The sequence below is a fragment of the Hylobates moloch genome, unplaced genomic scaffold (assembly GCF_009828535.3).
Source record: "Hylobates moloch isolate HMO894 unplaced genomic scaffold, HMol_V3 SCAFFOLD_5, whole genome shotgun sequence".
Classification (NCBI taxonomy): domain Eukaryota; kingdom Metazoa; phylum Chordata; class Mammalia; order Primates; family Hylobatidae; genus Hylobates; species Hylobates moloch.
Window position 1 is genome coordinate 13,116,551 of NW_026652280.1, and position 26,097 is coordinate 13,142,647.

The 26,097-nt window shown below is 34.3% G+C and overlaps 1 protein-coding gene across 1 annotated transcript in view; it reads left to right on the plus strand.

The window, feature by feature from the left end:
* Positions 1–246: 246 nt before the first annotated feature.
* The window catches only part of CDH19 (cadherin 19), a 108,838-nt gene continuing 82,987 nt past the window's right edge, over positions 247–26,097 (plus strand). Inside the window, exon 1 of the mRNA XM_032152084.2 lies at positions 247–380. The gene's annotated coding sequence lies outside the window, so the exon portion shown is untranslated. The remainder of the gene's footprint in view (positions 381–26,097) is intronic.

The following is a 26,097-nucleotide window of genomic DNA, read 5'->3' on the forward strand; positions in this document are numbered from 1 at the left end:
AGTACTTTATTTTGTTTTTGCTTGTTGTTAGGGAAAAAAAAAAAAAAGATAATCAGCTCATACTACTCGCTTAGCTGTCTGCATTTTAATTCCAGACTATGAAACAGTGTCAGAGTGCCCTTATGATATTATGCACAAAAGGCTCAGTGTTTATGACTCTACTCAGAGAACCCAAAATAGCATTGAGTAAGCAGTGACATACTGACAGTGTTGTGGTACTAAAAGCACAAGCGTCTGTAACTCTGGGCAATGAGGCACATCGAGAGTTTGCTGAGAAGACTGTGAAGCATAAAGAAGAAAGTTTTTCCTACTCTTCCTCATGTGTCCAACACGAAGTTTGCTGTTCAATTTTTACAGAACTAGAAGGTGAAGTTACAAAGGTAAGACTATGATAATCAGGCATATGATAAACTACATGCATCGTCTTTAATGAGTCAATAGGTCAAAAAGTACTTGACAAACTGTTGCTAGGAAAATATTATAAAAAATTAAGGAAAATATTTACATAGGAAATAAGGAAAATATTCTAAAAACTTTAAAACCATGATGTGTACTGAACTTTCTCAAAACACGTATTTGTGAGAACAATTCTCCATCTCTGTAACATAGATTATTGGGGTGGGGGGGAAGTTACACCTATGTTAGGATATTTAAAACTTCTCAAGTTTCTTAGAATAAATGAATCAACCTTTCTTTGCATGTCTTTCTATCTTTGCACTTTTTTCTTTGTTCAAGGTTTTATTTTTTATTTATCATGTATTTACCATGTAGATCAGATAATATGAACAATAGAGTTGTCATCATTAAGTATATGAGAAAAAATATTCATATACAGAATAAATATGAAAAATTTTAAGTATATTATAATTCCAAAAAAATTTAAATATTAGCATTACTATGAATAAAAACACATATGTCTAAAATTGTACACACATATTAATTTACCTATATGTATTATAACATTTATACATAACACAAAAGGTAATTTCTCAAATACGAAAGATAGTATAAATTAAGAAAAGTATAAATTAGGAAAATGCATACTGTAAAAGACATTTTATATTGTTTCAATTCTAATTTGGTACATGCAATTTTAATTGAATTACTAATTATAATAAAATATTTCCAAATAAGTTTACCAAAGGGATTTAATAAATCTATTAAATATAAAAACAAAATATTTAGCAACAAAAAATACCTAAACAGAGTGGCAAAGGTTTTCTTTAGATTATGTCAATTTATATTTTAGCTCTATTAATTCATTTGTTGAATTAATATATCTGTAAGAAAGACATTATTTAGATAAAATATTTGAAAATTTAGTAATATATATTTATGCTTTAGATGTAGTTACAATATTAAGTAAATTATATGCATTAATATATTCTTTTTTCAAATTCTTAATATAATATTGTAATTATCAGCAGTATGCCTACTTACTATAATTTTTAATTTGCAGGAATTTAAATTTCAATGTAATGTGAACATTTATATTGACCAAGTAAAATAACTAACAAATTTATTTTTAAAAGGAATAAGCATTTCATTATTGTCTGCAATTATTCAAAATTTTTAAGCAATCAATTTATGTCATTTAGAAACCACCAGATCTCCTTTCCTTTACATATGTTTTCCACTTAACCAAGACTTTATAGCAGTGAATGAAATGCTCATATCATTGTATAAATATCTGATTTTTACAGTCTTACACATTAGTAAATTCTTTACTTATCCTGCAGTGAAATATTTATAATTTTAGGCACACACAAACACATCTGCATATATCTAAAAGCATATGTCTTCTACTTATATTTTTTGTTTTGTTTTGTTTTTCACTCTGGAATGTTTGTAAGGTACATTTCCTCAAGAAACGTAAAAAAAATTTTGATGAAGTTATCATAAATTGAAGATGCTTTAAAATGATGTGCGCAGATGCCTCCTATGCATTCTTAAGAAACCAGATCCATCTTTCAGGAATTTCTCCTAATAGAGCTACATATAATCTGATATATATCATCTATAACTAAATATAAACTGACCATTTTTGCCACTCATGATCTTGGCATGTACTCTTAAATATATGTTATGTTTAAAACATTATATAGCAGTATTCAGCATGTTAGTGAGTAGTAATGCAATAGGAATAAATGTGTTAAACTGTTTAAAAGGAGATACTGATCTTTCTATATACCTTCTTTACATGAGAATTTATTGCTCCTAACCAAGTGTTTGAGAACCATGCTGGTGAATAAGAAAAATTTGTTGTCATGACGATTCCCTTTAACATCCATGATCTTCTATCACCTGTATCTTTGCTTTGGTGAAACAGATTGAAGTTGAAACACAACTGAGTATGGAAGCTAACAATAATCCCACAGGAATGCTTTCTATCAATGGTGAAGACAGCCTCTGATTGACAAAATGAGTGTCTTTGCAAAAGTGACTAGAAAGATGTTTGCCACTTTAAAATAAAATCAAAACAAAACAAGATAAACTGTACCCTTAAAAAGTTTTTTTTAACCCACTCTCACCACCCTTCAGTTGAGAGAATACAGCTAAACGCTCTAAAACCTGTCAAAATGTGTAACAGATCGATTTCCTTTTCAAATGATGCCTGCGCTCTTGAATATGCTGATATGATTCGTTAAGAGAATGCTTGTCTGAACTTAATACACACTCTAGAATACATACCTTTGTCAAAATGTGTCACATTAATTACTCAATAATTATATTCAGAATCATCTAAGTATGTCTTAAGATTAAAGCAAAACATCATTTTTAGAAATCCTGCTTTGGCACAACAAGTGAAATTTGAAATGTTATTTTAGGACAGTGGTTTTTCAACATAGCAGAGCATTAGATCCAGTTTAGCTGTTTTTTAATTCTAAGAAGTTTCATGATAAATGAAATTTGCAAATTTGCAAGATGCTGTATTAAAGTGGGGATAATTTTGACACATGAGTCATGTCTTAAAATAACCTAGGCGATTTTATCTGTGTGCAAAATTTAGAAATGTCATTCCTGTGGAAATGAGCAAACCATAAACACATCACAGAAAAAATGTCACTATTTTTCTGTCTATAAGTTGTTTTGTAGTTAAATTGTGTCAGAGAGTTTGCCATCTATTTTATTCCTAAAAAAGGCCTGGTGGAGAATATATGACTTTCTTTGATGGAGAGATAATACTACTAAACATAAAGGTAAACATAAAATGTAACTAGAATAATAATAAAGGCAAAGAGAAAAGGTATAGATACATCTCTGAATTTTCAAGAGAGTAGTGTCATTTGTCACCAAGCAAATACTTCTTGACAGTGCTTGAAATTGCTCTTGAACTGGTAAAGCAAAATATAACTCTTCCCCCATAGTATTTGTTGAGAAATAAATGGGCTACAATGTCACTCGTCAGGTGGATATAATTCCCCTTCTTCTAAATCAGACTTTTCTTTGGGGGACTATGTAAGACATTGGTTTATTTTTGATTATTTTCTCTCCTTTGTCGAATGCTTATAGAATAACCCAACCCTGTAGGCATATGAGGATTTGACTCCAAATTTATTGGTTAATAACAAATAAGTGTATTTATGTTTTCACACACATATGTGTACCTGGCTACACATTTCTCTATTAACAGATAATTTTGAATGCATGTGTATACTCCTTTGATAATTTCAAGACCACATGAATTATTTATAAAACTTTCATGCCATTTTTATCCAATATGGATTTAATAAAACCACTTATATGAAATTTAATTTAAAGTATTTTTAAAGATATAGAGCAATGTTGTCATTTTGTGTACGTGTGTGTGTATTGCATTTTTAAACCAGTGTTTAAAACACACAATTCTTAACTCACAAATATGATTTTTATGAGATTATAATTATGTCATTGGGATTTTTTTGTGTATAAAAAAGGAAAAAGCAATAGACTTTTAAGAGGGTGAGTTAAATATTAAAAATCTCAGCAAGACATTACTTAACTGGCTCTTAAACATTATGAAACAAAACATTAGAACTTTAGGGTCGCCAGATTTTTAAAAAATAAAGTAAGGAATTGTTTTACATAAAACATCATCCCTTTCAACAGCATATACTAGCTGTCTGTATACATATTGACAATTTGGTGCAGGTTCAGAGTCCACATAACTTAAAATTTTAGGAATAAAGACACATTTATTTATTCAATAATCCCAGTCACGCATTTAGATTAAACTAAATGCTGTTACATTTAAGTACTAAAAAAAAGTATGTTTATTGTATCGGTACCAATTTCAAAGAATTTACAAACTTAAGATATCCTATCTATCTTTATTTTTAAATCCAGCTTGTAATATGAATTAACTATATTCACGACTTTTTCATAAATGTTCCTGACTGTTTTCCTTCCTTAAGTTGATACATATTTTTAACCCATTACATACAACCCTTGGAGGTATACTTTACTGTCTTCTGTGTTTAAAAAACTCAAAACACTTCTGTTTTGTTTTATACCATACACATTTTTGTTTATAATTAAGGTGATATTCTCAAATTTCTCATTTTGGGAATTAAAGAGTAGGAATTTATTTATTCTATATTCATACCATTAATGTTAAAACAATTTATTAATCTGTTTATAGGATGTTTTCAATATTTACTTTTTATTGAAAATTGACAATTTATAATTGAATAAATTTATGAGACATAAACTGGTGTTAGAATTCATTAAAACAATGTGGAATGATTAAATCAGGCTAGTTAATATATCTATCACCTCAAATATTTAACATTTTTTGTGGTGAGAACATTTGAACTTTGCTCTCTTAGGAATTTTGAAATGTAGAATACTCTACTATTAACTGTATTCGCCACACTGTCTCATAGAACCCCTTCTGAAACATGAAACATACTCCTCCTGTCTGAGATTTGACCTTCATTTCCTCATCTGCCCCACCCCACCAGCCTCTGTAAATACCAGTCTACTTTATGCCTCTATGAGTTCCATTGTTTTGGATTCCACATAAAGATGACAAAATGTGATATTTCTCTTTCCGTGCTGGCTAAATATTACTTAGTCACTCTTCATACACAGCTAATAGCAGACAATTAAAAAAAAATCCCCAAAATATGCAATAATAGCATTAAACATTGTGCTAACCTAGTCCATCTGGCTCCACATTTTATGTTGACAATACCTTTTCATGATTAAATACTCTGAATAAACTCAACAAAATAAAGTTTTACAAATATGAATTTATTTTAAGTTAATATGCAGAAAATATAAAAATTAATATAAAACAAGTGATACAATTTTTTACATTATATCCTTTATGAAGGAGTCTAAACATTCAATTTTATATTATACAATTTGAAACCAAAATAATTCTTATCTCAAGAGATTGAATTCCAAAATATTTTGTATCAAAATAATAATATATTCTTATTTACCTTTTATAACATGTCTTTGAAGTGTACTTTCCATTTTAGTATTCGATATTTTATTACAACTTCAATTAAATTTTTACTTTCTAACTCTGAGTTTCAGGGGGTACATGTGCTGGCTTATTACATGTGTAAATTGCATGGTGCTGCGGTTTAGTGTACAAATTATATCATCACCCTGGTAGTGATAATACTATCTGACAGATAGTTTTTTGCTTCTCACCCTCTTCTCACCCCACCCTGAAGTAGGCCCCAGTGTCTATTACTCTGGTGTCCATATGTACTCAATGTTTAGTTTTCCACTTACAAGTGAGAACATGCAGTATTTGACTTTCTGTTCTTGCATTAGTTTGCTTAAGATAATGGCCTCCAGTTCCATCCTATTGAGGCAAAGGACATGATCTCATTTTTATGGCTGTATAGTATTCCATTGTGTAAAATTGTCAAATTTCCTTATTCTGTCCATTGTTGATGAGCATCTAGGTTGATTCCATGTCTTTCCTATTGTGAAAAGTGCTGTGATGAACATATTTGTGCATAGGTCTTTATGGTAGAACTATATATTCCTTCAAATATATAGTTAATAATCCACTACTAGGATTGCTGAGTTGAATGGTAGTAATATAATCCACTACTAGGGTTGCCGAGTTGAATGGTAGTTCTAAGATCTTTGAGATATCTCCAAACTGCTTTTCATAGTGGCTGAACTAATTTACATTCACATCAGCAGTGTGTAAGAATTCCCTTTTCTATGCAAATTTGCCAGCATCCGTTATATTCTGACATAGTAAGAGCCATTCTGACTGCTGTGAGATGGTATCTCATTGTGACCTTGATTTGCATTTCTCTAATGATTAGTGTTATTCGGAATTTTTTTTCATACTTTAAATTCTAGGGTACATGTGCACCACGTGCAGGTTTGTTACATAGGTATACATGTGCCATGTTGGTGTGCTGTACCCATTAACTCCTCATTTACATTAGGTATATCTCCTAATGCTATCCCTCCCCCTTCCCCCCACCCCATGACAGGCCCAGGTGTGTGATGTTCCCCTTCCTGTGTCCAAGTGTTCTCATTTTTTAATAGGCTTGTTGGCTGTGTGCATGTCTTCTTTTGAGAAGCTCTGTTCATATCCTTTTCCCATTTTAAATGGAGTTGTTTGTTTTTTGCTTGCTGATTTGTTTAAGTACCTTACAGAGTCTGGATTTGTCAGATGAATAGTTTGCAAATATTTTCTCTGATTCTGTGTGTTGTCTGTTTGCTCCATTGATAGTTTCTTTTGCTGTGCAGAAGCTCTTTAGTTTGATTAGGTCCCATATGTCAACTTTAATTTTTGTTCCAATCACTTTTGGAGTCTGTTATGGAATCTTTGCCAGGGCCTATGTCCAGAATAGTATTTCCTAGGTTTTCTCCTCGGGTGTTTATAGTTGTAGAATTTACATTTAAGTATTTAATCTGTACTGATTTTTTTATATGGAGGAAGGAAGGGGTCCAGTTTAAATCTTCTGCATATGCCTAGCCAGTTATCCCTGCACCATTTATTTAAAAGGAGTCCTTTCCCCATTGCTTATTATGGATGGCTTCATCGAAGATCAGATGGTTGTGGATATGCAGCCTCTAGGTTCTCTAACCAGTTCTATGGGTCTATGAGTCTGTTTTTGTACCAGTACCATACTGTTTTAATTACTGTAGCCTTGTAGTACACTTTTAAGTCAGGTAGTGTGATTCTTCCAGCTTTTTTTTTTTTTTTTTTAACTTAGGATTGCTTTGGCTCTTTGGGCTCTTTGGTTTCCTGTGAACATTAGTATGATTTTTTTTTAATTTTGTGATGAATTTCATTGGTAGTTTGATAAAAACAGCATTGAAACTGTAAATTGCTTGAGGATTATGGTCATTTTAACAATATTGATTAATCCTATCCATGAGCATGGAATGTTTTTTCATTTATTTGTGTCCTCTTTGATTTTCAGTAAGTTTTGTAATTCTCATTATAGAGAAATTACACCTCCCTGACTAGCTGTATTCCTAGGTATTTTATTCTATTTGTGGCTATCTGAGTGGGATTGTGGTCCTGATTTGGCTCTCAGCATGGATGTTATCAGTATATAGAAATGTTACTGATTTTTGTACCTTGATACTGTATCCCAAAACTTTGCTGAAATTTTAATGAGATCTAGGAACCTCTGGGCAGACTTTTCTAGGTATAGAATCATATTATCTGTGAAGAGAGATATTTTGACATTACCTCTTCCTATGTTAGCATTTTAATTCTTTATCTTGACATTTCTCTGGTTAGGACTTCCAAAATTATATTAAATAGGAGTGGTGAGAGTCAGCATCCTTGTCTTGTTCCAGTTCTCAAGGGAAATGTTTCCAGCACTTGCCCATTCCGTATCATGTTTGCTGTGAATTTGTCATAGATGGCTCTTACTGTTTTTCAGGTATGTCCCTTTTATGCCTTTTTTTCAGGGTTTTTAATATGAAGAGATATTAAATGTTATCAAAAGCTTTTCTGTGTGTATGGACATGATCATGTGATTTTTGTTTCTGGTTCTGCTTATGTTATGAATCACATTTATTTATTTACATATGTTAAACAAATCTTGCATCCCAGGAAAAAAGGTAATTTTATCATGATGGATTAAATTTGATATGTTGCTGTATTTGATTTGTTAGTATTTTGTTGAGGACTTTTGAATCTATATTCACCAGGATATTGGCCTGAAGTTTTCTTCTGCTGTTGAGTCTCTGACAGATTTTGGTATTAGAATGATGCTGGCCTTATAGAACGAGTTAGAAAGGAGTCCATCCTCCTCTAATTTTTTAAATAGTTTCAGTAAAATTGTACGCCCTCTTCTTTATAGTATCTGGTATAATTTGGCTGTGAATTCGTCTAGTCCAGGGCTTTTCCTGTTAGGTAGGTTTTTTATTACTGATTCAATTTTGGAACTCACTATTGATCTGTTTAAATTTCTTCCTGATTCAATCTTGGGTGGTTGTATGTTTCCAGGAATTTATCAATGTCTTCTAGGTTTTCTACTATGTGTGCATAAAGTCTTTCAGGTTTTTTTTTTTTCTTTTTTTTCTGTGGGGCCAGTGGTAATGTCCCCTTGGACATTTCCAGTTGTGTTTATTTGGATCCTTTTTTTTTCCTTATTAGTCTTCTAGTACTCTACTAATCTTATTTATTCTTTCAAAGAACAACTTTGGTTTTGTTGATGTTATGTGTGTTTTTCATGTCTCCATTTCTTTCAGTTCAGCTAGCTATTTTTTATGTTAGCTCTGGGGTCGGTTTACTCTTGTTTTTGTATTTCCTCTAGGTGTGATGTTACGTTGTTAAGTAAAGATCTTTCTAACTTTTTGATATGGACATTTAAGACTAATAAACTTTCCTCTTAACACTGCTTTAGCAGTGTTCCAGAGATTCTGGTATGTTGTGTCTATATTTCCATTAGTTTCAAAGAACTTCTTCCTTTCTGCCTTAATTTCACTGTTTACCTGAAGGTTGTTCAGGAGCAATTTGTTTAATTTCCATGTAACTGTATGGTTTTGAGTGATTTTCTTAGTATTTATTTTTATTGTTATTGCACTGTGTTCCAAGATTGTGATTCGTATGATTTTGGGCTTTTTGAATATGTTGAGAATTGCTTTATGGCCAAGTGTGTGGTTGACTTTAGAGCATGTGCCATATGTACATAAGAAAAATGTATATTCTACTGTTGTTTGATGGAGTGCTCTGTAGATGTCTGTTAGTTCTATTTGGTAAAGTGTCAAGTTTAGGTTCTGAATATCTTTATTAGTTTTCTAACTCATTAGTGTGTCTGATACTGTCATTGGGGTGGGTGTTAAAGTCTCCCAATTATGATTGTGTGTTTATCTAAGTTTCTTCGTAGGTCTTCAATACCTTGGTTTATAAATCTTGGTGCTCCAGTGTTGGGTGCATATATATTTAGTATAATTAAGTCTTCTTGTTGAAATGAACCTGTTATCATTATGTGATGCCATTTTTTGTCCTTTTTGATGGTTGTCTGTTTTGTCTGAAAGAAGAATAGTAGCTCCTGCTCTTTCTTGTTTTCTGTTTGCTTGATAGATCTTTCTCCATTCCTCTACTTTGAGCCTGTGGGTGTCATTGTACATGAAACAGATATTTTAAATTCAGCACACTTTAAAAAGTGGGGCATTTAGCCCATTTTATTTATTTATTTATTTATTTTTAATTTTTTTATTATTATACTTTAGGTTTTAGGGTACATGTGCACAATGTGCAGGTTTGTTACATATGTATCCATATGCCATGTTGTTTTGCTGCACCCATTAACTCGTCATTTAGCATTAGGTATATCTCCTAATGCTGTCCCTCCCCCCTCCCCCCACCCCACAACAGTCCCCAGAGTGTGATGTTGCCCTTCCTGTGCCCAGGAGTTCTCATTGTTCAATTCCCACCTATGAGTGAGAACATGCGGTGTTTGGTTTTTTGTCCTTGCGATAGTTTACTGAGAATGATGTTTTCCAGTTTCATTCATGTCCCTACAAAGGACATGAACTCATCATTTTTTATGGCTGCATAGTATTCCATGGTGTATATGTGCCACATTTTCTTAATCCAGTCTATCATTGTTGGACATTTGGGTTGGTTCCAAGTCTTTGCTATTGTGAATAGTGCCACAATAAACATACGTGTGCATGTGTCTTTATAGCAGCATGATGTATAGTCCTTTGGGTATATACCCAGTAATGGGATGGCTGGGTCTTGGACATTTGGGTGGGTTACAAGTCTTTGCTATTGTGAATAGTGCCGCAATAAACATACGTGTGCATGCGTCTTTATAGCAGCATGATTTATAGTCCTTTGGGTATATACCCAGTAATGGGATGACTGGGTCTAATGGTATTTCTAGTTCTAGATCCCTGAGGAATCACCACACTGACTTCCACAATGGTTGAACTAGTTTACAGTCCCACCAACAGTGTAAAAGTGTTCCTATTTCTCCACATCCTCTCCAGCACCTGTTGTTTCCTGACTTTTTAATGATGGCCATTCTAACTGGTGTGAGATGGTATCTCACTGTGGTTTTGATTTGCATTTCTCTGATGGCCAGTGATGATGAGCATTTTTTCATGTGTTTTTTGGCTGCATAAATGTCTTCTTTTGAGAAGTGTCTGTTCATGTCCTTTGCCCACTTTTTGATGGGGTTGTTTGTTTTTTTCTTGTAAATTTGTTTGAGTTCATTGTAGATTCTGGATATTAGCCCTTTGTCAGATGAGTAGGTTGCAAAAATTTTCTCCCATTCTGTAGGTTGCCTGTTCACTCTGATGGTAGTTTCTTTTGCTGTGCAGAAGCTCTTTAGTTTAATTAGATCCCATTTGTCAATTTTGGCTTTTGTTGCCATTGCTTTTGGTGTTTTAGACATGAAGTCCTTGCCCACGCCTATGTCCTGAATGGTATTGCCTAGGTTTTCTTCTAGGATTTTAATGGTTTTAGGTCTAACATTTAAGTTTTTAATCCATCTTGAATTAATTTTTGTATAAGGTGTAAGGAAGGGATCCAGTTTCAGCTTTCTACATATGGCTAGCCAGTTTTCCCAGCACCATTTATTAAACTTTGAATCCTTTCCCCATTTCTTGTTTTTGTCAGGTTTGTCAAAGATCAGATAGTTGTAGATATGCAGCATTATTTCTGAGGGCTCTGTTCTGTTCCGTTGATCCATGTCTCTGTTGTGGTACCAGTACCATGCTGTTTTGGTTACTGTAGCCTTGTAGTAGAGTTTGAAGTCAGGTAGCGTGATGCCTCCAGCTTTGTTCTTTTGGCTTAGGATTGACTTGGTGACACAAGCTCTTTTTTGGTTCCAAATGAACTTTAAAGTAGTTTTTTCCAATTCTGTGAAGAAAGTCATTGGTAGCTTGATGGGGATGGCATTGAATCTATAAATTACCTTGGGCAGTATGACCATTTTCACGATATTGATTCTTCCAACCCATGAGCATGGAATGTTCTTCCATTTGTTTGTATCCTCTTTTATTTCATTGAGCAGTGGTTTGTAGTTCTCCTTGAAGAGGTCCTTCACATCCCTTGTAAGTTGGATTCCTAGGTATTTTATTCTCTTTGAAGCAATTGTGAATTGGAGTTCACTCATGATTTGGCTCTCTGTTTGTCTGTGATTGGTGTACAAGAATGCTTGTGATTTTTGTACATTGATTTTGTATCCTGAGACTTTGCTGAAGTTGCTAATCAGCTTAAGGAGATTTTGGGCTGAGACAATGGGGTTTTCTAGATATACAATCATGTCATCTGCAAACAGGGACAATTTGACTTCCTCTTTTCCTAATTGAATACCCTTTATTTCCTTCTCCTGCCTGATTGCCCTGGCCAGAACTTCCAGCACTGTGTTGAATAGGAGTGATGAGAGAGGGCATCCCTGTCTTGTGCCAGTTTTCAAAGAGAATGCCTCCAGTTTTTGCCCATTCAGTATGATATTGGCTGTGGGCTTGTCATAGATAGCGCTTATTATTTTGAGATACGTCCCATCAATACCTAATTTATTGAGAGTTTTTAGCATGAAGGGTTGTTGAATTTTGTCAAAGGCCTTTTCTGCGTCTATTGAGATAATCATGTGGTTTTTGTCTTTGGTTCTGTTTATATGCTGGATTACATTTATTGATTTGCATATGTTGAACCAGCCTTGCATCCCAGGGATGAAGCCCACTTGATCATGGTGGATAAGCTTTTTGATGTGCTGCTGGATTCGGTTTGCCAGTATTTTATTGAGGATTTTTGCATCGATGTTCATGAAGGATATTGGTCTGAAATTCTCTTTTTTGGTTATGTCTCTGCCAGGCTTTGGTATCAGGACGATGCTGGCCTCATAAAATGTGTTAGGGAGGATTCCCTCTTTTTCTATCGATTGGAATAGTTTCAGAAGGAATGGTACCAGTTCCTCCTTGTACCTCTGGTAGAATTCGGCTGTGAATCCATCAGGTCCTGGACTCTTTTTGGTTGGTAAGCTATTGATTCTTGCCACAATTTCAGAGCCTGTTATTGGTGTATTCAGAGATTCAGCTTCTTCCTGGTTTAGTCTTGGGAGGGTGTATTTGTCGAGGAATTTATGCGTTTCTTCTAGATTTTCTAGTTTATTTGCATAGCGGTGTTTGTAGTATTTTCTGATGGTAGATTGTATTTCTGTGGGATCGGTGGTGATATCCCCTTTTTCTTTTTTTATTGCATCTATTTGATTCTTCTCTCTTTTCCTTTTTATTAGTCTTGCTAGCGGTCTATCAATTTTGTTGGTCTTTTCAAAAAACCAGCTCCTGGATTCATTAATTTTTTGAAGGGATTTTGTGTCTCTATTTCCTTCAATTCTGCTCTGATTTTAGTTATTTCTTGCCTTCTGCTAGCTTTTGAGTGTGTTTGCTCTTCCTTTTCTAGTTCTTTTAATTGTGATGTTAGGGTGTCAATTTTGGATCTTTCCTGCTTTCTCTTGTGGGCATTTAGTGCTATAAATTTCCCTCTACACACTGCTTTGAATGTGTCCCAGAGATTCTGGTATGCTGTGTCTTTGTTCTCGTTGGTTTCAAAGAATATCTTTATTTCTGCTTCATTTCATTATGTACCCAATTGTCATTCAGGAGCAGGTTGTTCAGTTTCCATGTAGTTGAGCGGTTTTGAGTGAGTTTCTTAATCCTGAGTTCTAGTTTGATTGCACTGTGGTCTGAGAGACAGTTTGTTATAATTTCTGTTCTTTTACATTTGCTGAGGAGAGCTTTACTTCCAACTATGTGGTCAATTTTGGAATAGGTGTGGTGTGGTGCTGAAAAAAATGTATATTCTGTTGATTTGGGGTGGAGAGTCCTGTAGATGTCTATTAGGTCCACTTTGTGCAGAGCTGAGTTCAATTCCTGGATATCCTTGTTAACTTTCTGTCTCCTTGATCTGTCTAATGTTGACAGTGGGGTGTTAAAATCTCCCATTATTATTGTGTGGGAGTTTAAGTCCCTTTGTAGGTCACTGAGGACTTGCTTTATGAATCTGGGTGCTCCTGTGTTGGGTGCATGTATATTTAGGATAGTTAGCTCTTCTTGTTGAATTGATCCCTTTACCATTATGTAATGGCCTTCTTTGTCTCTTATGATCTTTGTTGGTTTAAAGTCTATTTTATCAGAGACTAGGATTGCAACCCCTGCCTTTTTTTGTTTTCCATTTGCTTGATAGATCTTCCTCCATCCCTTTATTTTGAGTCTATGTGTGTCTCTGCACATGAGATGGGTTTCCTGAATACAGCACACTGATGGGTCTTGACTCCTTATCCAGTTTGCCAGTCTGTGTCTTTTAATTGGAGCATTTAGCCCATTTACATTTAAAGTTAATATTGTTATGTGTGAATTTGATCCTGTCATTATGATGTTAGTTGGTTATTTTGCTCGTTAGTTGATTCAGTTTCTTCCTAGCCTCGATGGTCTTTACAATTTGGCATGTTTTTGCAGGGGCTGGTACTGGTTGTTCCTTTCCATGTTTAGTGCTTCCTTCATGAGCTCTTTTAGGGCAGGCCTGGTGGTGACAAAATCACTCAGCATTTGCTTGTCTGTAAAGTATTTTATTTCTCCTTCACTTATGAAGCTTAGTTTGGCTGGATATGAAATTCTGGGTTGAAAATTCTTTTCTTTAAGAATGTTGAATATCAGCCCCCACTCTCTTCTGGCTTGTAGAGTTTCTGCCGAGAGATCAGCTGTTAGTCTGATGGGCTTCCCTTTGTGGGTAACCCGACCTTTCTCTCTGTCCGCCCTTAACATTTTTTCCTTCATTTCAACTTTGGTGAATCTGACAATTATGTGTCTTGGAGTTGCTCTTCTCGGGGAGTATCTTTGTGGCGTTCTCTGTATTTCTTGAATCTGAATGTTGGCCTGCCTTGCTAGATTGGGGAAGTTCTCCTGAATAATATCTTGCAGAGTGTTTTCCAACTTGGTTCCATTCTCCCCGTCATTTTCAGATACACCAAACAGATGTAGGTTTGGTCTTTTCACATAGTCCTAAATTTCTTGGAGGCTTTGTTCATTTCTTTTTATTCTTTTTTCTCTAAACTTCCCTTCTTGCTTCATTTCATTCATTTCATCTTCCATCAGCGATACCCTTTCTTCCAGTTGATCGTATCGGCTACTGAGGCTTCTGCAATCTTCGCGTAGTTCTCAATACTTGGCTTTCAGCTCCATCAGCTCCTTTAAGCCCTTCTCTCCATTGGGTATTCTAGTTATCCATTCGTCTAATTTTTTTCAAATTTTTTAACTTCTTTGCTATTGTTTTGAATTTCCTCCCGTAGCTCGGAGTAGTTTGATCATCTGAAGCCTTCTTCTCTCAACTCGTCAAAGTCATTCTCTGTCCAGCTTTGTTCCATTGCTGGTGAGGAACTGCGTTCCTTTGGAGGAGGAGAGGTGCTCTGCTTTTTAGAGTTTCCAGTTTTTCTGCTCTGTTTTTTCCCCATCTTTGTGGTTTTATCTACTTTTGGTCTTTGATGATGGTGATGTACAGATGGGTTTTTGGTGTGGATGTCCTTTCTGTTTGTTCGTTTTCCTTCTACCAGACAGGACCCTCAGCTGCAGGTCTGTTGGAGTTTGCTAGAGGTCCACTCCAGACCCTGTTTGGCTGGGTGTCAGCAGCGGTGGCTGCAGAACAGTGGATTTTCATGAGACCACAAATTCAGCTGTCTGATAGTTCCTCTGGAAGTTTTGTCTCAGAGGAGTACCCAGCCGAGTGAGGTGTCAGTCTGTCCCTACTGGGGGGTGCCTCCCAGTTAGGCTGCTCGGGGGTCAGGGACCCACTTTAGGAGGCAGTCTGTCCGTTCTCAGATCTCCAGCTGGGTGCTGGGAGAACCAGTACTCTCTTCAAAGCTGTCAGTCAGACCGGGACATTTAAGTCTGCAGAGGTTCCTGCTGAATTTTTGTTTGTCTGTGCCCTGCCCCCAGAGGTGGAGCCTACAGAGGCAGGCAGGCCTCCTTGAGCTGTGGTGGGCTCCACCCAGTTCGAGCTTCCTGGCTGCTTTGTTTACCTAAGCAAGCGTGGGCAATGGCGGGCGCCCCTCCCCCAGCCTGGCTGCCACCTTGCAGTTTGATCTCAGACTGCTGTGCTAGCAATCAGCGAGACTCCGTGGGCATAGGACCCTCCGAGCCAGGTGCGGGACACAATCTCCTGGTGTGCCGTTTTCCAGGCCCGTTGGAAAAGCGCGGTATAAGGGTGGGACTGACCTGATTTTCCAGGTGCTGTCTGTTACCCCTTTCTTTGACTAGGAGGAAAGGGAACTCCCTGACCCCTTGCACTTCCCGAGTGAGGCAATGCCTTGCTCTGCTTCGGCTCGTGCAGAGTGCGCTGCACCGACTGTCCTGCACCCACTGTTTGGCACTCCCTAGTGAGATGAACCCAGTACCTCAAACGGAAATGCAGAAATCACCCATCTTCTGTGTCGCTCAGGCTAGGAGCTGTAGACTGGAGCTGTTCCTATTCAGCCATCTCGGCTCCAGCTCTTTAGCCCATTTTCATTCAGCATATTATCTATCTTCTAAAAAATCCTCATTAACTCCAAACCTCTCATTGCTATCATCCCAACTCTCTGTTTTCCCTCTCTCAGCAACTCCTTTGAAAGACTACTTGAATTGTGGAACTTCATTCTTAACCTCCAGTTACCCTTCAATTCATTATTTCTGTTTCCTGAAATTCACTCCTAAAACTTCTCTTCAGCTATACAGCAAATTATTATTTTTTCTTAATTGAAGGCTGATATAAAAGATCAAATTTGGAAACTTAGTACATTAGTGGAAGAAATAAGCAGAATTATTCTTTATGTTGTGGTCTCTTTCAGTGACAAATTAGAAAAAATATATATATATTTGTGTTCATCTGTTAACACTAGTTTATTTTTTAATACAACGTTATGTAGAACTCTACTTTCTTGATACTCTGAAGTTTTTTCGACTACTAAGTTTTTCTACTATGCAAGTCTCCAAATATCTTTGCCATAGTCCTATCCAACATCTTTAAACACTTAAGAGAACTTATATGTCAAAAAGTACACAGCTTATCTCAGCAATTAGGCTTTAAGTTTAGACACAATAAATAATACATTGATAAATTTTTTGTATAAGAACATTTTAGATATCAATTTATTTCTTTAAGATAGAGTCACAGATGTGAGATTGAAAATAAAATGACTTTTAGTATTTAACACTCTAGAAACATCATTGGTTACTTTCAAAAATACAATTCCTATTTATTTTGCTGTTATTATAAACAATTTATAACAAGAATTTATGAACGAAGGCCAATAAGTATATGGAAAAATTTTCAACATCACTAATCATCAAGGAAATGCAAATCAAAATCACAATGAGATATTATTTCACCCCAATTAGAATGTCCGTTATCAAAAAGTCTAAAAAAAATACTGTTGTGAATGTGGAGAAAATGGAGCTCCTTCATTGTTGGTGAGAAGGTAAAATAGTACAGCCGTTATGTAAAACAGTATGAAGATTTCTCCAAAAACTAAAAATAGAACTAGATAGAAGTAGTATATGATTCAGCAATCTCACTACTGGGTATTTATTGAAATGAAAGAACATCAGTATATTGAAAATATATCTGCATTCCAATGTGTATTGCAACACAATTCACAATAGCCAATATATGGAAGAAAACTAAGTGTCCATCAAGAAATAAAAGAATAAATATAATGTGGTGTATATACACAATGAAATACTATTCAGCCATAGAAAAGAATGAAATTCTATCATTCACAGCAACATGGATGAACCTGGACTGCATTACTTTAAGTGAAATAGGTCAGGCACAGAAAGATAAATACTGCAAGTTCTAACTCTTATGTGAAAGCTAAAATAAAATTAAGCTAACACAAATAGAGTGAAGAATTATGATTATTAGAGAAAGGAAAGAATGGAAGAAGAGGAAATGGGGAAAGATTGTTTAATAGATATAAAATTATGGCTAGAGAGGAGGAACAAATTCTGCTTTTCTATAGCACTGTATGGTGAATATAGTTAACTATAATTTAATGTATACTTTTTAAAAAGCTAGGAGAGGATTCAGAATGTTCCTAACACACACACACAAAGATAAATGTTTGAGGTGATTGTTGTCCTAATTACCCTGATTTTATCATTACACATTGAATACATGTATCAAAATATCACTCTGCATCCCATAAATATGTACAATTATTTGTTCATATTTAAATACGTACAAAATAAAGATTTTAAAATTATTATTAATTAAGAACTTGGAGGTAATAGGAGGTAAATGAATTTACTTGAGGGATTTAAGACATAGAATTGATCATAGTTCATCTCTAGTCAGGCTTCATGCTCGAATGTATGTATATGAGAGGTTAGCTGAAGGAAACATTAGAGAAGAACCTTTTATTCAAGTGTGAGCTTTCAACAGGATGCTGATTTCATTAAGAGAAAGAAGGAACATAACAATTAGGTGGAAGAGTGAATAGAAAGTAAGAATTTCAGTATGCACTTTGAAATGCCTTGTGGAAAGTAGTTCTGTAGGTCTGGAGATTAGAAAAGAGATACATTTGGATTGTTTAGACTGTTTTGTGATGCTTCAGTAGGCAGATATTCACTGAAGCCACATAATCTGAAGATATTATATCTAGAATGTGCAAAAAATGTCTTCAAAATAGAACCCCAAGATTTAATTTTCCTCAAATACCAATATGACTTTTCAGGAATGTTTTTTTCCATTAAAATAAATAGGAAAGTAGGTAAATAGAATTCAACTTGTAAGTTGCTAGATTAACAATGATTTTCAAAATCTATATTTGGACATGACAGTGACAATATAAGGTAAGAATTTTAACCTTCTGCTAAATTAAAATTCTATCTAAACTCTCTCAGTTTTTGTAAGTATTTATGATAGATTTGTACTGTTGTCTACTGCCAAATCTGAAAATTTTACATAATAGAAACTGTGCACACTAACCTTCGGTGTATACACCTAAAATCATTTGTAAATGATCATAGCAAATATTTCCCGTTTTCAATCGTTCCAACTTGGAAGGAGCCCTTTCCTGCATGGCTTAAATAGCATTTATATTGAGAGCTGTTCCTTTGATGATTCTTGTAGCAATGGGTGATTACCAGTGATTATCTTATGCACTCCAGGAACTGATTAATAAGCATTTATTTAAAGAAGTCAGACATTATAAGTATTAAAATAAATCACGTTTATATGACATAAGGACCTTTATTAAACATTTGATATATTCTAACTACAGTTTCAGTTATTTTTAATGTGATTTATCCAGAAGATCTAGAGGTTACATTTATTAAATCATCTTGCAGTTGAAGATACTCAATCTGAGAGTGTTTAAGAGTCTTGACTAGTGTCATGAAACTGTCGCATCATGGAGGTACAAATCGTTACATTTTATGCAGATTCTACTTACTGGTCAACAGTGACTTAATGTTATAAAATGAGAACTTAAAAAGTAATATGTAAAAAAAATCACTGCTGATTATCCTCTTGAGGAAGAAAAGGAAAATGATAGACCCCAAACAGGATTAGGTGGAAGATACAGACCGGCAAAATCCAACATGATGATGCCATGCTCCTTCATCTTACAGGGAAGTCTGCAAGGAAGTGTTTATATAACACAGCAGGCTCACCATGCTTTTAAATGAACTATGGAAAAATATGAGAAGTTTCATTTATATTTATGCTTTACTTCATTTTTTTGCATTTCAATTTAGAGTTCATTTTAGGAAATACTTTACATAGTGATAAAAGTTGTTTGTGAATCATTAGTATATAAATGCATATACAAATATTGGAGTTCACCCGCAGTATTTGTTTCTGATATGAGAATACATTATGAAAAGTTTGAAAAACGCTGTTCTATAAATAAGTGTTAGCCAACTTCTACATGCATTTTCTTTTTTAAAAAAAGATATACATATTCCAGAAAATGGCTTCTGCAAAAACATTGGTTAAAGGTACCAGCTCTAAAGAAAGCAAAATCCTTTGTCTTAATTCCAATCCCACCAATTGCTTTATGGCTAAGACAAGTTACTTAACTTCAATATGCTCAGTATATGCATTTATAAAATAGCAACATAATAGAACATATACTATAGAATTATTGTAAGACAAGTCAATTAAGGAATGCCGTTATCTTTGCATAGTAATCATCACAGAGTAAACACTCAATATGGTTGACAAGATGATGATGGTGATGATATTTCATGAAAATATTTGCCTTCAAGTCATCTTTGAGGCTTGTTAAAAAATACTCAGCTCATGAATCAGTAGCTGTGGAGTGGGATTATCTGTTTTGTCAAGCTTTGCCAAGCTTTTGAAATGATTCTATGTACAGTAATGTATAGAACCAATTTCCCTGAAATTGAGGGATCAAACTAACCCTTATTTGTCTATATATTTATTTAAAGATTGAGGTATTCTCCATATTCACAATAAAATTTTAAACTAAATATAATGAGGTCTAACAAATAAAATAATAATAGTTTTGTCATATTTGTTCATTTGTTAAAGTCATAATTACTGCTATTGTCAAATAAAGTGCTTTTGCAGGCTTGGATCAAATGATTTTTATATTTCAGTCTGTTCATGTGAATCAGCTTTATGTGGTTCTGTGATATAATCATATTATTTTTTAGATTTTTTACTGATTCTACACAACACAAACATACATATACACAAAAAGAAAGGCAAATTAACGAAGTGCATGACTTTAGTTTTCTTTTTCCATTCACGAAGGATTGTGTGTTTTATAAAATCATGTTTATATTATGCCTTTTCCACAACAAAATAATACTTTCTATACCATTTGGCAGTGGTGCTTACTAAATATTATTTTTGATAGTAAAGTAAATTTATAGATATTACAGTTATAGAGAGATGTGCTGAAAGCACAACTGATAATTGGAGAAAGGAACATTTGGATGATATGTTTGTCTAGGTATTATGTAGCTACTATCACAACATCAGCAAAAACTGTCAAATTGAATACGATGGTTTATTTACTATAGTAAGCAGTGGCTAAAAAGAGTTTCAACAAGTGCAAAGTGAAACTATATCTTCATAATGAAAGCATAAGAACAAAGAAATAAATACTATTAGAAATTCTTGGGAAAATGGAATACATTGTTGGTTCAAAGAAAAATATGTAATCCTTCATGTTATCTTTACAGCTATATATATATATATGTGTGTGTATATATATGTATATGTATTCAAATATATATATTCATTCAATTTGTCAAATATAATTTACGTGATAAACGTGGTTAACTAATATAATGTTTGATCATTATTCTGAACAATGTTTTAGGAAAAAATAGTCTTTGCGTAATTTTATGACTGTGGAATTTCCCACTCTACATGTATGGTAATTGATGGTTTTGTTAAACCATCATGATTTATTTGAAGGTTCATTAAATTTTCAGTCTACCTTATTCATCAACCTTTAAAGATTTTTATTTTTACTTTTTACATTTTTTCTTGGGTTGTTGTTATTGTTGGAAGTGGGAAGCATTATTTGTTTATTCTCTGCTTTCTGAAAAGCTGTTAATCCATTAATCATCAAAAGAAGCCTGGGATGTATGATTCCCTAATCAGTAGTTTAGTGGTGTATCTGCATATATTCCACTTTAGTCTTCAAACTGCAACTTTAAGTGAAACACTGTGTAATAAAACCAATTTTATCAGAGGCTAATTGAGATAAAAGAGAGTTTAGTCCCTATGACATATTTCTGGTAACAAAAACTTCACTAAAGTTATAAATAAGGACCAAAACATTTCTAATATTAAACACTGAAATAAATGTGAGCTGTATATATATATGATTAGTAAAAGCAAGTAAGATCATTATTTACCTGATTTTGGGTGAATCAGTGAGTGACTGGCAGTTGTAGTGGTGATGGGTTAAATCAAGAAATGAATGTTTGCAAAACAAAGATTGTTGGGATCACCTCCGGCCACCACGAAGTTCAAACACAAGAATTAACAAATACAGCTGGCTCACTGAGCTCTTTCCTACCCAGCATAGTTTATTGTCCTACATTTGTGTGATGATCGTTTACAAGTCTTCATTTTGCAATAATTTCTATTCGTTCATTTTCCAACCTGGTTATTACAGTTCGGGGCCTGGGTGGCAGGAGCCTATCCCAGCAACTCAGGGAGATTGGTGGGAACCAGCCCTGGACAGGGTGCCATTCCATTGCAGGATCACCCTCACATGGTCACCCTCACTCAGACTGGGACCTTGTAGATGAACAACCAACCTGATGTGCACAGCTTTGGGAAGTGGGAAGTAACTGGAGTACCCAGAGTAATCCCATGCAGACATGAGGGGAATGTGCAGACTCAACATAGATAGTGGCTCTGGCAGTGAATCAACTTTTTTCTCATCAACATTACACTGAAATGACATTGAACAAAATGACATTTTTTGAGGAGTTGTTGTACAAGCTCACCTTGATTTTTCTTCTCTTTTGAAATGAATATAATATTTACTGTATCATTGAATTATGAGACAAATTACTAAGAGAACAGATGAGTACCACTATGCCATTAGAGACACAGTTGATTTTGTTAGTCTGGGAGCGAGGCTATTACAGTAACCAATTAACTTTCCATTTCTCAGCAACCTTCTACCACAAACATTGGGTGGGAGTTACTGGGGGAAGTGCATCCAAGTTTCACAGTCACTCAGCGACCCAGGCTTGGTAGAGGCTCCACCATCCTTCAACTACTGATTGCCAAACTAGGAAGCAATAAAGACGAGACAATTATTCATAGGCCTTTCGGTGTTTCAGTTTGAAAATGGTGTACATCACTTTTACTCATATCTTGTTAGTAAAACCAGTCATGTATGTAACCTTGTGCAATTGCAAGAGAGATATTGGTAAACAATTATATGCCTACCACAGTGACCAAAACATTTTAGTTCTTCTGTTTTTTTTTTTTTTTTTTTAATTTTATATACCAGTCATAGCCATTTCATCTGATTAGTCATTCAGAAGTTAGGGACAGTTTATGAAATCTTGAAAAACTGAACCTAGACTTTTCTCAGAGTGATGGAGTGGAAGGAAGAATATCATGATAGCAATCACAGTTCCTTCTGGGTCTGGAGTAACCAGCACCAGTTAGCATTGTCACTTGTGATTTTTGAAGGTATCTTAACCTCTGCATTTCCCAACTCTCATTTGACACTCCTAACACAGGCAATTTCTTTTGACATCCAATTGGTCATTAAGTTTTGTCAGTTCTGCCTCCATGTTATTATTGATCCTCTTACTTATATTGTCCTTTGCTGAGGAGCAGGATTAGTCAGAGTGCTGGGATGAAATATCACCTTCAAGAGGGCAATAGAAGGTCATGGATCCAGGGTGTTTGATGGAGAAACAGAACAATTATTTCAATGCCCTGGTAATACCAATGTCCTGGTAAGCACTGATTAGAAGATCCAAATAATTTCTTTAAAGACTAAAATCATATTGTAACTAACTAATAAAATTAAAATGTTAATATAAGATAAAAATAGGTTAAATAAAAGGATAGGCATGGAAGTGGGAATAAAGACAATAGGTAATACAGATTCCAAAAGATATTCCAGCCAGAACAATTCAAGAAGGGGATTTATTTTTTCTTAACATTGTTCTAATATTAATTTTCTTGCTTCTGTGTTTAACTACACAGACAAGATTTAAATAAATTCACAAAAATACGGAGAACCTTTTCGAACTGAGCATTGAGACAATGTTAGTATCATTTTTTAAAATAGACTTCACCACATACTGTAAAATCTGCCACTAACTCTCCATGTTACTGCTCTATATGGTATTACAGAGGTGCTTTTCGAATGAAAGGGGACTGCTTATAGACACTTTGTGGCTTCCTTCTTTTTTTTTTCCTTTTTATAAAAAACTCTCAAATTAGAAGAAAGATAGGTGATATTCTGTAACTACTTCCCCTTTTAATATTACCACTCCAGGCCCCAAGAGCCATGTGTTCCTATTTGTTTCACACGAAGGCTTTATAGTATTTGCTGGCTTCATGTGTTCACTTCCCAAAAGGAGAGGTAAGATGTGTTTTTTAAATTGATATAGAGAAACTCTTATTCTTATTTTTTAGTAGCATTTTCAAAACCTTTAAGTTTTTCTGTTTTTCTTTGTTTGGGGAAAGCTTTGGAACTCTCTCATCACCACAGATTCTAAGTCTATGATATATCATTTTGGCCAAGTCTACTCAATAGCTTTCTAAAAATGGAGACATTATATTAATTGCCATCTGTTTTTCTCTGAGAAGCTGGGCTTAGTTGAGCTCAATATTTCAGCTTTCCATGAGCTTTCCAGAATACATTATATTTTTACAAGTTTTCACAGATGGAATAATTAGCTTTATGTAACCAAGAAGAGGTCATAGAAAAGACAATTTCTAATTAGATTCAGTTTCAAACTACATAAGTGCATAGATTATAATATTTTTCATCCCTTAAGTCATAATTAGTCTTCTTTGAAAATATAATTGTTCTGAGTCACACTGGGATCATTTTCAGCTTATATATGTCCATGCAATATCATGTATTGCTTCAAGCATGATAATATGTATCTGTCATAGTCACTTAGCCATGCTTAGAAAAAAAATAATGACATTCAAATAATTTGAAAATACATGTGGAACATATACATCAGGGAAAATATATACTAAAGTATTTTTGCAATAGTCGTTTACAAAGCTTTCTACGTGTGTAACTTTTTAGCAGAAATGAAAATAGCTGAATATTTTGACCTTGAGAAATACAGAAATCACTAGATGCTTATTATTCACCTGTCAATAGCTATTTTCATGTAGCTCACTAAAAACATTTAACTCTTAATACGTGCCAGACAGTATTTTGGATGCAGCAACTCATTTCATCAAGAATACAAACCTTGAGAGGCATAATAATTATCCTCAATTTTCACATGAGACAACTGAGACAACCAGAGGTCGAGCTATTTGTCTAAGGTGATGGAACTAGCCAGTGTTGGTGTTGAGTTAGTTATTCAGCCATCCTTGCTCCACATATGCTACTGTTAACTCCAGCAAACTGCCTTTAGAACATTCTATCTCAAACTATTAGGGAAAATAACCCAAAAGTCAGTAGAGAGTGACTCTCTTGGTCTTTACTATGGTGCAAAATAACATTTATTTATATAAAATCAATTAATATTATATATATCCAGGACGTCTTCCCTGCATTTGTCTACAACTTTTTTCCTTTAATTAAAGAAATTATATTGTATGTGTTCCGTTTCTTATTTCACTTGACAAAATGGTTTTATGGCACCAAATTTAAAGGCTGCTGAGTAACAATATGTTGATATAAATTTTTTTAATGTTTGTATTCAACGGTTGGTTCTTTGTTCAATTGTGAGACCAATTTTATGTACCTCCTCCCAGTGAATGGATTTAGGCTATTGAGAGTGTTTACAGTGGTTTTTAATTGTACATGAAAACTAAAAATAAGGACAGGTATATGTGAGGTTATCTTCTGAAATAAACGGATAATAGAATGCCTGTTTAGATATTAGAAGTCAAATAATGTTTTATTTTTCTGTATTATATCTTGTCATAAGAACATTAAGAGAAAAATCAAATTTTAGAAAAACATGAAAATATTGTACAGGTTTGACTGCAAACACGCAGGAAAGTACTAAGAAATAGGCTGCGTTCATGTGATGGTTAAGTTAAAATCAGAATGCATAATATTTCATGGTATATGTGTACCACATTTCTTATCCAGTCTGTCACTGATGAGCAGTGAGGTTGGTTCCATGTCTTTGCTATTGTGAATAGTGCTGCAATGAGCATTCGTGTACCTTTATGGTATGTATATTCATGTGTGCATGAGTGAAAATGCATGTGTCATTATGATAGAATTATTTGTATTCATTTGTGTATATACCCGGTAGTGGGACTGCTGGGTTGAATGGTAGTCCTGTTTTCAGCTCTTTGAGAAATTGCCTTACTGCTTTCCACAATGATGACATAAATGAACTAATGTAAATACTAATTTATACTCTCACCGACAGTGTAAGTGTACCTTTTTCTCTTCAACCTCACCAGCATCTGTTATTTTTGAGTTTTTCATAGTAGCCATTCTGGGTGGTGTAAGATGGTATCTCATTGTACTTTTGATTTGCATTTCTCTAATGATAAGTGAGACTGAGCTTTTTGTCATGTGCTTGTTGGCCAAGTGTATGTCTTCCTTAGAAAAGTTTCTGTTCATGTATTTGCCTACTTTTTAATGAGGTTGTTTTGTCTTGTAAATTTTTGTAAGTTCCTGGTAGATGCTGGATATCAGACCTTTGTCAGATGCATAGATTGCAAATATTTTCTCTCATTCTGCAGTTTTCCTGTTTAGTCTGTTAATAGTTTATTTTGCTGTGCAGGGATTCTTAAGCGTAATTAGATTCCACTTGTCAATTTTTCCTTTTGTTGTGATCGCTTTTGGTGTCTTTGTCATAAAATCTTTGCCTGTTGCTATGTCCAGAATGGTATTGCCTAGATTATCTTCCAGGGTTTTTATAGTTTGGGGTTTTATGTTTAAGTCTTTAATCCATTTTGAATTGATTTTTGTATGTGGTGTAAGGAAAGGGTCCAGTTTC